The 13364-nt window shown below is 41.1% G+C and overlaps 1 protein-coding gene across 4 annotated transcripts in view; it reads right to left on the bottom strand.

The window, feature by feature from the left end:
- Nucleotides 1-13364, bottom strand: part of GRIK2 (glutamate ionotropic receptor kainate type subunit 2) — a 461921-nt gene that overhangs the window by 156264 nt on the left and 292293 nt on the right. The window lies entirely within an intron of this gene.

Here is a 13364-nt window from a genome sequence, read left to right as displayed (position 1 = left end):
GCAGTATTTACAGATACCATTCAAGATATGGAGAAAAAAATCTGAAAAGAAGTGACCACTTGTGGAATTCCATTTAATATTTCATTTATAACATGCTCTATTTGAAGGCTGCGGGGGTGGGGGTCTCCCTTCAAAATATGTACTGGAGGGCCGAATGGATTTTAAGCATTAAAACATTCTCCATTTCATTTAACCTGCTCTGATCGACACGCAACAAGAGAATTAGGCTCACATTTTAAACCCTTGAACCACAATCAATACAGAGAACCATGCAATTACATCTGTGCTAAATAGTGGCATCTTTGACTCCCCCTGATTTTTTTATTTTAAAAAATGCAGTTGCGAATACTAACAAGTTTCAAAAGCAATTTGAAAAGCAAAGTCAGAAACTGCTGTTACTCTCTGTTGCCACTCCTAAATTTACCACTGGGAATGCAGAGGCACTTTCATATTCTTAGGGGAGCTCTCTGGATCATAGTCATGAAGTCTGATTTTCAAGTTCACTTTAAGATGTTCATTTTCCCCCTTAGCAATGTAAAAACTTTGTATTCAAATCAACTCCCCCCCCTTTCTGATTCTTGAAAGAAAAGGGTTTGTCATTGACTTCAGAAGCATCAATGATACTGCCATACAGTTGCTCAAACACAGGCACTCCATTTTCAAATGGGTTGATTATTTTCATTCAATTTATTTATTATATTTTTAATCCTGCCCTCCCTTCCATAGGACCCTAGGGTGGCAAACACTCCTGTTACAAAATGTAGTGGTTATTTAGTTTGACTCCACAGCCCTATTTGTATGCAGTGCTGGCATGTAAATGCTACACACAACCAGGGAGAGTGGAGACGCTAAAGCTCTGGGCTGCTTCAACTCTGCTATTCCCATCCTCCTAAAAAAACAGCATTCTAACTCATGTGGGAAGCCTCCATAAGTAGAGGAGCTTCCCTGCTTCAGGCTCAACTTTACATTGTCTTGAGGTTTACAGGCACAGCAACACTAAGGGGAAGAGTTGAGCACATTTGTCCATGCTCCCTGAGCATATCTGTAGCACATTTACATGTGAGCAGCATGCTTTAAAAGAACTTATAAATAACTCTCATACATGGTATGAAGTAGCCGTGTTAGCCTGTTCTTCCAAAAGAACAAAGATTCTTGTGGCACCTTTGAGAACATCATAGGAGGTGCCACTGAAGGAGAAATCAGCAAAAAAAAATGTCTCTTTCTTCCTGCATCTTGCTGGTTGGAGCGGCCTAAGCAGAACTCCACTCAGGGAACGCTACCATCAACTGTAGCACAGTCTGGCTACTACTGCTTCTGTTTATCAGCTGGTTAGCCGAACACAAACAAACAGGCCCTTTCACACAGATTTGGAGAGTGGGAATCCTACAACTGGCTTAATATACTGTACCTTAATTTCATTATATTGAAGAGCATTTATGCAAGACCAAAGATTGATTGCCTAACTTGAAGAGGTGAAGTTTGCCATGCTTTTCCCCCTATGCTAACTTGACAAGTCCTCCACAAACTATAGCTTCTGCTATATTTATTGTTTTTTATTAGATACAATATGCCCCGCTGTGTTAAACAGATTTTGTGGTGTATTAAAAGTTCAGAGGATCAAGCTTAAGAGCATCACTTCCAACCTCCATAGAGAACCACAACATTAACATGATGATCATTACTCCAAAGAGAATGTCTAAGTTATGCAAAATACGGTTATACCTTCAGCTCTGTGTACCACCACACATTTTTATTGCATCTCTCTTTCCAGTTACAGGGCAAAGCAGCCAACTGAGATAATAAAACACGCTTATGGTCGACACTCATGAAGATGTCATGTCATCACTCTGCAAACACCTACATCTCCATAACAAATGAGATCTTTTGCATTTTAGCCTTTCAACTCTATTTGATAGAACAAAATATTATGAGTCCATGGCCCTATATTTGGTGAACTTGCTACAGTAGATAAAGGTTTATTTACAGGCTGCTTTTCAGCCAACACAGTTATAATGCAAAAATAACTACAACAATCAAAATTTAAAGCAAAACCCACATTTATACGCATTTCTGAATCTGCAACTAAAACTCACAGAGATCTCATAGAAGTTCATGAGTATCACAACTGGGCAAAGTCATGCATAAAACCACACCCAACTAATAAAAGAGGAAACCTGATATTATTTAACTATGAAGTTTCAAGAGCTTCAAGACTTTTCAATGTCTGAAAAAACTAACTTGTAGACTGTGGCAACTTTGAGCTGGTCACTCCTTCAACAGTGGAGCCAGTAGGTTGTATTGAGGCTAGCTATGGTGCTCACCTCTGCCAACAAAAGCATATATTTAAGCAAGTCCATATATCACAACTATCACAAAGAAAACCCTATATAAGAAAACTGCTCAAAGAGTTGTCCATGCAACATATAAGTGGCTGGTTATGCTAGTCTCTATTAGACTGGAAAATTTCACTTCATTTCGTATTTATAACCCACATTCCTATCCCAAAGAAAACCCAACAAAGCAGCTAAGAGGAAAGCCAAGTCTGCAGTCTGTTAATAAACATGAACAGAACATCAAAGGGAATATCAATAGTGTAATAAACTTACCAGGCTAAGAAAAGACTCATCCATGACCATGCCAGAAATATCCGCAAACCGTGGATCACCAATACAGCACCTTCACCTGCAGAGACCCCTCCCACTGCTGCAATGAGGCTTCAAAGAAGCATTCCAGCCAATAGAATCTCCCCCTTAAGCCTAATTGCAATGTGGGCCATGCTTTGGGAAAGGGATAGTTAATTAGCCCTCACACCTGTGACTTCTTACCAACTAATCCCCTCCCTGCTCCCATGCTGGAAACAGGCTTTAGCAAGAGTTTATTGGCTTCAATAGGAGGCTTCTTTGAAACCTAATTCTAACAGAGGAGAGGTATTTGTGAGGGAAGTTTCCTCTTGGGGAGGAAAGATTATCCCTTGCTTTCCAGTGGTGCCCCTCCCATGCTGAAAATGCCTTTGCTTGCCACAATCAGGGTTCTTTGAAGGAGGGGCTATGGCAGTGATAGCCAAACTTGGCCCTCCAGCTGTTTGGGGACTACAATTTCCATCATCCCTGACCACTGGTCATGTTGGCTAGGGATGATGGGAGTTGTAGTCCCAAAACAGCTGGGGGTGCAAGTTTGGCCATCACTGGGCTATGGGGTATGGTCTGTTCCCAACTGTCAAACATACCCTGGCATTTCTATCCCACAAACAGGTTTGAAAAAAAGCTTTCTATTGGCCCCAACAGATAGTAAAAATCAGTGGCATGCGGTCATTGGACTAAGGGGGCCAGGCTAGTCCCCTACCCAATCCCCCTCACAAGCTGGCACCTCTGGCCCTAACTATTCCCCTATGAATAATTTCACTGCAAGCCAAATATACTGTAGTTTTAGTAAAAGTAGTTTTAGGAAATATAAAGGCTGTCCACCTGCAAAGGCTGCCTCACAGCAAACGAGTTATAAAAGCTCAGCTGTTGTTCCTAACAGCTTTTGTTTTATGAAGTAGAGGCAACATTCTGCTTACAGTTTCAACAGGCGTTCGCCAAGGGTGCAATCAATGGCATTGTTTTTAACTGGAGGGTGACTTATATCTCCACAGCACAACCCAGAGTTTATGTACTTATGAAGGCAGAGGGAAGCACTTATTGGATTTTAACACTGTACTTATTTGTTACATTTCTTTCCTGCCTTTCTGCTAAAGAGCTTTCAGCAGATTACACTGTGCTTAACATTGGCTTCCTATACAGACATTGTCCAGGTCCAACATTGCTTCACTTAAGGATTTGCACATGACTTAGGCAAGCCCCTATCAAACTAATGGCACCTCCATTAACTGCAGTTCAAAATGTACATGGCTTTAGTTACCAGTTAATCTCACATTCAGCTCCCCTATTTGAAAAGAGTCTGCATTTACATGACACTGAGCTATCCCAGTCTGACTTCTGGAAGAAGAACACAATATTATAATAATTTCTTGGAATGTTTAGCAGTGCAATCCTACACAGAAGCAATCCCATAGAGTTCAATGAGACTTTTCCCCAGATATGTACCGTATTTTTCGCTCTATAACACGCACCTGACCATAACACGCACATCGTTTTTAGAGGAGGAAAACAAGGAGAAAAAACATTCTGAATGAAACAGTGGATGTATCATTTTTGGGCTTCATGCTGTGGCCACAGACATGTGATCTGATGGTGAATTTGGGGTGACCCAATGCAAAAATCCTGAGAATTCCTGTGGATCCATGCTTTGTAACCACGTTTTTGCACCATTGCAGCCCCAGGCAACAGTGGGTGCATGATTTTTTTGGTGCAGGCTGTAGCCATGGACATGCTATGTGATCTGATGGTGAATTTGGAGTGACCCAATGCAAAGATCCTGAGGATCCCCGTGGATCCATGCTTTGTAACCACGTTTTTGCACCATTGCAGCCCCAGGCAACAGTGGGTGCGTGATTTTTTTGGTGCAGGCTGTAGCCATGGACATGCTATGTTATCTGATGGTGAATTTGGGGTGACCCAGTGCAAAGATCCTGTGGATCCATGCTTTGTAACCACGTTTTTGCACCATTGCAGCTCCAGGCAACAGTGGGTGCGTGTTTTTTTGGTACAGACTGTAGCCATGGACATGTAATGTGATCTGATGGTGAATTTGGGGTGACCCAATGCAAAAATCCTGAGGATCCATGTGGATCCGTGCTTTGTCACCACGTTTTAAATGGGGAGGGAAGGAAAAACACAGAAGGGACAAGAAGCACAAGAGGGGTGTGCGGAGAAGCAGCTGGCTAAGAATGCAGGGAAGGAGTTTAACGGGGTGGGGGGGAGGAAAGGAAGGCAAAAGTCCCGGTCCCCCCAAGCCAGCCCTCTCTCTCTCTCTCCCACCTGCGAGTCCCTAGAGCACGGAGAGGAGGAGGTGGTGGGCTGGAGCCGGCACGCAGTGTGACTAGGAAAGAATTAGAAGGAAGGACTCGATCCTTTCCTTAACCCTCTGCTTGCCAGGAGGGCAGGGGATTCCCTGCTCTTTGTTGAGTTTGAGCAAACGCAGCAACAGAAGTGGGTGGGCAGTAAGACCCTGAGGCAGAATGCAGGAAAGCAGCAGCTTCCGCCTTCCCTCCGCCCGACCGCCCGATCTTATTTTTGCCTGATTTTTGCCTATTTTTGCCCCTGCGCTCCGGCGAGTCAGCTCCAGGGACCACACATTCGCTCAATAACACGCACAGACATTTCCCCTTACTTTTTAGGAGAAAAAATCTGCGTGTTATAGAGCGAAATTTACGGTAAATAGTACAGAATTGGAGCACAACGTTGGTTTGGTTTTGGCTCTATATTTACCTTTCATGTTTTACATGTCTTTTTCATAATGTACATGAATTTAATTAATCGCCCACATATTTTCAATTAGTTGCTAGCTGCCTAACTTTTAAAATTGTTAACGATAAATTGTTGCCACAAAAGACACAGACAGTGCTTTTATATATCCACTGCTAGTTTGCTTGAATTAAAGTCTACAGTACAAATGCTAGCCTGTAGTCATGGTATGCTAGCACACTTGTTTGCCTGAATGTGTTTTTTAATAAGTGCTTTATTAAATTTTATCTGGGTTGCAGGCAATGTACAAATATTAAAAGCATAAATATTAGAAAAAATGAATGAAATGAAAATTGCAGAAGTCTATATTCCATAAAGAGTTTATCTTGGTTTAGACAAAGTTTCTGGGCCAGATCACACTACTATCAACCAGCAAAATGCTCATAGTTTTGATAAGTGCAGGGTTGGGAGGCCTGTGTTTTACAAAGAACTCCTGTGGGCTGCAGTGCATTTGTTTGAGCTTGGTTTTCTTTACTGACCATTCAAAACATGTTTGATTTCCAAGAAAAGGAAGAGAATCTGTACCAGCACAGATAGCCACCACTCTCCCCAGTCTTCTAAAAACAGCATAAAATAAATACCATTTAAAATAACACCACACACCTAAAGCAACTCCCATCCTCGAGAGCTTCCCAATTCTTTGGAGCATTTGGGGTAGATGCACAGGGAATGGAAAGCCAAGGTTTGAAACTGCCCTTTTCTTCGAAATCTGGATCTAAGTAATTGATTTCCAGAATTTGCCTATGCTCCTGAAATTTTGCTTTTCGCAAGATATTTCATTTTACTAAGAACCTGGATAGGAGGAGATGGGATGGGATGGAGAGATGGGTGAGGAACATAGCTGCAAACTTTTTCCTTTTCTATTCGGAATAAGAGAGTTTCCCTTTTTAAAAAAGGGGAAAGTTGACAGCTATGGTGAGGAAACGAGCATCAGATACACTCCAGTGAGATCAAGAGCACAGATTATAGAAAACAGCAAAGGATAAAAAAAAATGTATGGAGCTGCATAGAGCCCCAGAAAACACATCAACACATTTCTCCCTTTTAATTTTAATTTGGGTTTGCTGAAGCCCCCAATCCGGTTAAAAATAGAGGCAAAGTCTGCAAGCTAAACTGGAAAGGTTGAATGAGAAATTTGACTCATTACACATTTAAAGCAGTTATTAAATTCACAATACACAGCTATTATTTGAAATTTTCACTTTTCTGAATTCCAAAGAGTGCAAGGATTGCTTTGAAATGGTTGAGTGGTGAGTGAAACTTCCCAGTAAAAATAAGTAAATTTTAAAGGACCCAGAGGGATAATCACATTTACCATTTTAGATTAATCCTGAAAGCATTTAGTGAAAGCACTTGCTCACAGTGGCATCACATGTTCACAAGAGTATTCCAGGAAGAGATACCCAGCTGGAAGCTGGCTGCCAAGTGCCCCATATCACTGTGAGTGTGAAGACAGATTTTCTAAACTTTTAAGAACATCAAACTCTTTCCTGATAAACCTTAGCATGAAATCTCTCAAAAACAGCTGTAGAATGAGTCAACATTTTCATGCACCAGGGGCTGATCCAAAGACCTCTCTGATCAGTTTGTTACAAGAATCTACCATGCATATGTGTGCTTGCTGATTGCTTTTTAGCAAGAACACTTAATTGGCTCAAACTATGAAGTTACAAATTTCTGATACTCAGACAAGGAGTATTTATTATTCTCTCTCTTTTTTAAAAAAATGCTTTTTAGTGATTTTTCAAAACAAAAATAAATAAAACATATACTTAATAATACTTAATAATATATATATATATATATATTATTCTCTATGGCTCACTTAAATGAGTAAAATGATGTTCTTGATGATGATGATGATGATGAAGAAGAAGAAGAAGAAGAAGAAGAAGAAGAATTTGTATACCCGCTTCATCCATAGATCTCAGGGCAGTCACAACATAAAAATACATGATAAAAACCATAAAATACATAATAGAAACAAGAACAGAAACAAAAAATAACCCCTCCCCCCATGCACGTACATAAAAGTTGGTCCAACAGATTGTGTGTTATCTAGTTGTTCAGGCTGACATGAATGATTCAAGCAAGCAATAGTACAGATTTGTTATCTTTGTCTCATCTTTAGCATGTATTGCTTTGTATAGCAGCTTATGCTCTAAATCTACCGTAGCTTAACTGAACATCAGTGCATGAAATAAAAAAAGGAAGTGAAAGTCGTATATTTCAGCAAAATACATTCTAAGTAGTTTTCTTTCCCATTTTACTATGCCATTTTCTGTGCAGAAATAAATTGCTGCCTTGCAGTTTTTATTTCTGCTTTACATAAAGACGCAAGCAGACAAATGGGTTTCCACTAGCTGAATGAGATTATCTGTGTTTTGCTGCCAGAATCTTGGTGCAAGAGGGCAGTTTTACATTTGAAATATTTGACAAAATGTAAACTAATCATTAAGATGTGATTCAGCATAGACAAAATAGGGACAGAAATAAGTCCACCTGCTTCCTGACAAGACTCTGACCTCACTTTATTTGGGGGAAATGTAAAATTCTGCCTGTTTTAATACTCTGCGCAAAATTTAGATGCTGAAAAAGGACATACCCATTCCACTTAAAAACATTTCAGTGAAAATCCCTCATATGTAAATACATTAAATATTACTAGAAAGGCAGAGGTTTTTATGTTCTTGTAGAAGACACAAAAAATATGATACTAGGTCACACCAACACATTCCTCTCACACAGGAAAAAGGCTACTGTGAGCTGGCCTAAACACTTCATAGCTCAATCAATAGAGCATGACTCTTAATCTTAGAGTCATGGGTTTGAGCCCCACGTTTGGCAAAAGATTCCTGCATTGCAGGGAATTTGGGCTAGATGGCCCTTGTGGTTCGTTCCAACTCTACAATTCTATAATTCTATGTGGGAAAATGAAGGCACTTGAGGAAAGTGCAGCCAAAATCATGGAAATGACTTAAAGATCACACTAGCTTTTATCCACACAACTGTGTGTTACTGTAGACATACCAGAGCTTGGAAGACTTGGGCAGTCTAAACTTGCTCTGTGTCAGGGATTGACCAGATGCTTAGAGAGGGGACCACACAAGCCGACTGAACTGACGACATGGGAACATGTCTAATCAACCTGCAGCATTGCGATCTGCTTTCAGAATTTCAAATGTAATCACTCCTCTTGCTTACATGTGACTCACTATAATGTATTTATTTTATTTATTTCTACAATTTATATACATCTTAATTATAATTGTCTCTAAGCAGTGTTCCAAAAACTCAGTACAATGAAAATCAGTTAAAATTATACATTTTTATGAAATTATTAAAAAATTCTAATTATTTTCCCATTAGTTTAATTGTCTTCATTAGGGTTGGGGGGGATCCAAATGGTGCACGGATTATCCACGTAGCACAATGTACGCAATGTTGGACCTGTAATGTTAGGATCATATGGCATTATATTTCATTTAGCATTTTTTTCAAATCAGAATTTAAGTCTAATACGACTGGATTTTATATAACATTTTGTCACAGTAATTATATATTACAAGAGAAAGAATAGAATCTTAAAAGGATATGATTATTTCCCACTTCAAGTTAGTAACCAAGGTCAGCACTTTAATAGGAGGCTGTCAAGGAAAATTCTGAATAGGAAACTGCAGACAGTTGGTTTTATGGCTATAATAATGCATTGCTTCACTGAAGAGATGCAAGTACTTATTGCATGAGAAACAAGATTAAAGTTGTAGCCACTCACAGCAACTGGATCTTCAACAGCTAATACAGGCAATTGCACAGCGAATTTATTAGTTTGCAGTACTTAACTCTGGTGTGGGGTACAAATCATGCTGTTTGTGCAATAGCTTCCAGTTGTACATGGGAGACCCACTCTACCCTTTTGCCCATGCGCTGCCCAAAAATCTGCTTCAGAATAGATTTGGGAGAATGGGAGGGGAGGAGAGAGAGAGAGGCGTTCTGTTGTGCAAACAGGTTGACCTCATCAGATACAACCCATCGTTTTCTAATTGTCATTCATTACCATTGCTGTGATAAACTCAATTCAGACTTTGCACCAAACCATGGTTAGTGCTAAGCAAGGTTAAAAAGAACCTATCTTAGTGGACTGGAGTTTCCAACTCTAAAACAAAGCAAACCATAGTTTAGAGCTGTTTGCTTTTGTTTCCCATATGCTCAGTGATAAGCTTTATAAATTCAACATCCTAGTTTGCTGATCCTTTCCAAACATTGGTTTACAAGCTGATATCGATCTAACCGAGACAAAGATCATACAGTGCTTTGTAGCATAACATGTAAATGCAGCCTAGTGTGACATTGCAACTTTTCAGTGTATCTTCTCTTTCAGCTGTCCTGGAAATAGTATTACTGAGGGTGAGAGGATAAATGAATTCTCTAAATAAACAAACTGCCAACCCAGTGGTACTATCCAGAAAACCTGGTACAGTGGTACCTCTGGTTACAAACGGAATCTGTTCCGGAGGTCTGTTCGTAACCGGAAACCACTCGTAACATGAGGCACGCTTTCACTAATGGCGCCTCCCACTGCGTGCGCACCTCCAGTGCGCGATTTCCACTCTCATCCTGGGGCAAAGTTCACAACCAGGAGCGGCTACTTCTGGTTTAGTGGAGCTCGTAACCCGGAGTGTGCGCAACCAGAGGCGTTCACAACCAAAGGTACCACTGTATTCCTGAGGAGCCCACCATCCCCTTGAATTCAAATTGACTAATTGTTGGTCAGAGAGGGCAGTGCTTAGGTGATGAACCAGAGTGTTCAAGGATCAGCCCTCCACCTGGCGGCTAAGAATAGATATACACCCAGTGAATAGATATACACCCAGCCAAAGCCTACCTACAACTATAATCAATAACATTTTCAAATGTTATGTGGCCCATTTTCAAATCCCAGAACATTGTCTTGTGCAGTTTGTTACACCTAACAAGGCCTAGGCCTTTTGTTCCTGGGGTGGGGGGGTCACTGCAAGTGAGTCCACAAGTGTTTATACTTTATATGACACCCAGAGTCTCTGCAACAACCCAGTCAGATGGGCGGGGCACTATTATTATTATTATTATTATTATTATTATTATTATTAAACATATGAATTGAGTATGCGGGTGGCTGGGTATTTGAGAACAGGCACTCTGAACGCACTTTGTTGCTGCACATTATTATGCACATAGCTTTAATACGTGTGAACAATACTCCTAAGAATGGTGTGCATCACTAGTTCTTGCAGCATGCATGTACATCCTTACATTGAGACAGGGTCTTAATCAAAAAGACACACACCCAGAGGCATGGCCAGTGGGAAGGCCCCTGCCTCAACTGTAATGCAAAGCAGTCTGAACAAGGCTACACACACCTTTCAGACTTGGCATTATGCATGGCTGTTCACAATGAATAAGAGCCAAGCCCATTTTAAATTACTTTGACGTGTTCTTCTGCAATTGCACTTACAATGTAACTTTAGGGAGGAGCTGTTTTTGCACACTTGAAGAATTTATTCATCAGTTCTCCAAAAATAGCCAAAGAACGACGTGCCAATTTCCTTAATACAATGAGTAAAGCCATGTGGTGGGCACCTTTGCCAGCAGCACGTCAAGCTTTGAAGTTCAGTTTGAAATACAGCTGCAATTTTGGAAATGCCTTGTGAATGACTGGTAATGATCCTAAGAGCTGTACACTTCCCAGTGTTTGGTGATTTAGAGGATAGCTTAAATGTTTATCACAGTTATACTTATTGCAGCTCAGGAGCTCAAATAAACAGTAACAAAAAAATAGTTAAACAGGGAAGTTTAAAATGTTTGATGTTCTATTATGTTTTTCTATCTGTTACTTTATGCTAATGTGTACCTGGCATTAAAAAATTCTAAGTGTTCATCTATGTACTACAAGTTTACTTACGACGGTTGGGTTTGGATGTACATATTTCAAACCTTGTGCCCCCACCCTCTGTCTTCAAGGAGTCCTTCCTTTCTCATTGCACACAATTAACCTAGGATGGTAATAATAATAATAATAATAATAATAATAATAATAATATAGTATTTGTACCCTGCCCATCTGGGCGGCTTCCAACAAAGATTACGCATTCTGGATTAGTTGTAGCTTCCGGGACACCTTCAAAGGTAGCGCCACGTGGAGTAGTCCAAGCAGGAGTTAACTAGAGCATGCACCACTCTGGTGAGACAGTCCACGGGCAGGTAGGGTCTCAGCCTGCATACCAGATGGAGCTGGTAGACAGCTGCCCTGGATACAGAATTAACCTGCACCTCCATGGACAGCTGTGAGTCCAAAATGACTCCCAGGTTGTGCACCTTGTCCTTCAGGGGCGCAGTTACCCCATTCAGGACCAAGGAGTCCTCCACACCAGCCGGCCCCTGTCCCCCAAGAACAGTACTTCTGTCTTGTCAGGATTCAACCTCAATCCATTAGCCACCATCCATCCTCCAACTGCCTCCAGACACTCACACAGGACCTTCACCACCTTTATTGGTTCTGATTTGAAAGAGAGGTAGAGCTGGGTATCATCAGCATATTGATGGACACCCAGCCCAAACCCCCTGATGATCTCTCCCAGCGGCTTCATGTAGATATTAAAAAGCATGGGGGAGAGGACGGAACCCTGAGGCACCCCACAAGTGAGGGATCTGAACACCCACCACCACTTTCTGGACATGGCCCAGGAGGAAGGAGCGGAACCACTGTATAACAGTGGCCCCAGCTCCCAGCTCCTCTAGACGGTCCAGAAGGATGTTATGGTCGATTGTATTAAAGGCTGCTGAGAGATCCAGCAGAACTAGGAAACAGCTCTCACCTTTGTCCCTAGCCCGCCGGAGATCATCAACCAGTGCAACCAAGGCAGTTTCAGTCCCATGATGAGGCCTGAATCCCGATTGGAAGGAATCCAAATGGTTCGCATCCTCCAGGCATGCCTGGAGTTGTTCTGCAACCACCCGCTCAATCCCCTTGCCCAAGAATGGAAGATTTGAGACTGGGTGATAGTTGGCCATATTGGCAGCATCTAAAGATGTTTTTTTAAGAAGCAGTTTAATAACCGCCTCTTTCAGCGGGTCAGGGAAGGCTCCCTCACAGAGAGAAGCATTCACCACCCTGCAGAGCCCATCGCCCAGCCCTTCACAGCTTGCTTTTATTAGCCAGGATGGGCAAGAATCTGTTGCAAACTGCCCTGTGATCTTCGGATGAAGGGAGGTATATACTTTTAGTAAATATAATAATAATAATAATAATAATAATAATAATAATAATAATAATAATAATAAGGTGAAGGGAGAGGGCCAAATGGTTCCTTGGATAGAACACTAAGGATCATCATTGTGTGGCTCCTCCTCTTTGCACAGCATATAGTGACTAGCCACTGGACTATATTTGGATTTCAGCTGATGATAAAACACTGGGCTGGTACTGATGTGTCAACCAGCAAGGTTTGATACATGTCGTGATTACTTGAGGGTCCCTTTGAGAACAGTAAGGAAGCACAAAAGTTCAAAGACAAAAATAAAACATATACTTTTCACTAGAGTTACATTGGCGCTGTTTAAAGGAAGTTTAGTAGCTGAGTGTTGCAGTAGAAGATGGATTCAGCTTGTCAGAAGCAAAACCAGGGTGATAAGGGCAAAACAAAGAAGTCATGCTTGATGTGCTCATTTGGGTCACGGCTAATAGCATTGGAAATAAAAAGGTCAGAGCGTTTAGTGCAAAGTCTCATGGGTTCAGCAATTAGACCAAACAATGCAGAAGTCACAGTGGTCTCTACTGGCATATAACAAATTTTCACAATAAATTATCTTGTGGATGGCCAAGAGGATAGGGGACAGAAAAGGGATAGCATGCTGTAATCATTTGAAAAAAGAAAATAAAAACAAGAGAATCTAGCAGTTAAGCTGCTGGGGCAAAAGAGA

Source organism: Podarcis erhardii (genome assembly GCF_964252035.2).
Source record: "Podarcis erhardii genome assembly, chromosome: 3".
In the NCBI taxonomy this organism is placed as follows: Eukaryota; Metazoa; Chordata; class Lepidosauria; order Squamata; family Lacertidae; genus Podarcis; species Podarcis erhardii.
Note: the sequence above shows the minus strand (reverse complement) of the source record. Positions and strands in the feature narration are given on the sequence as shown.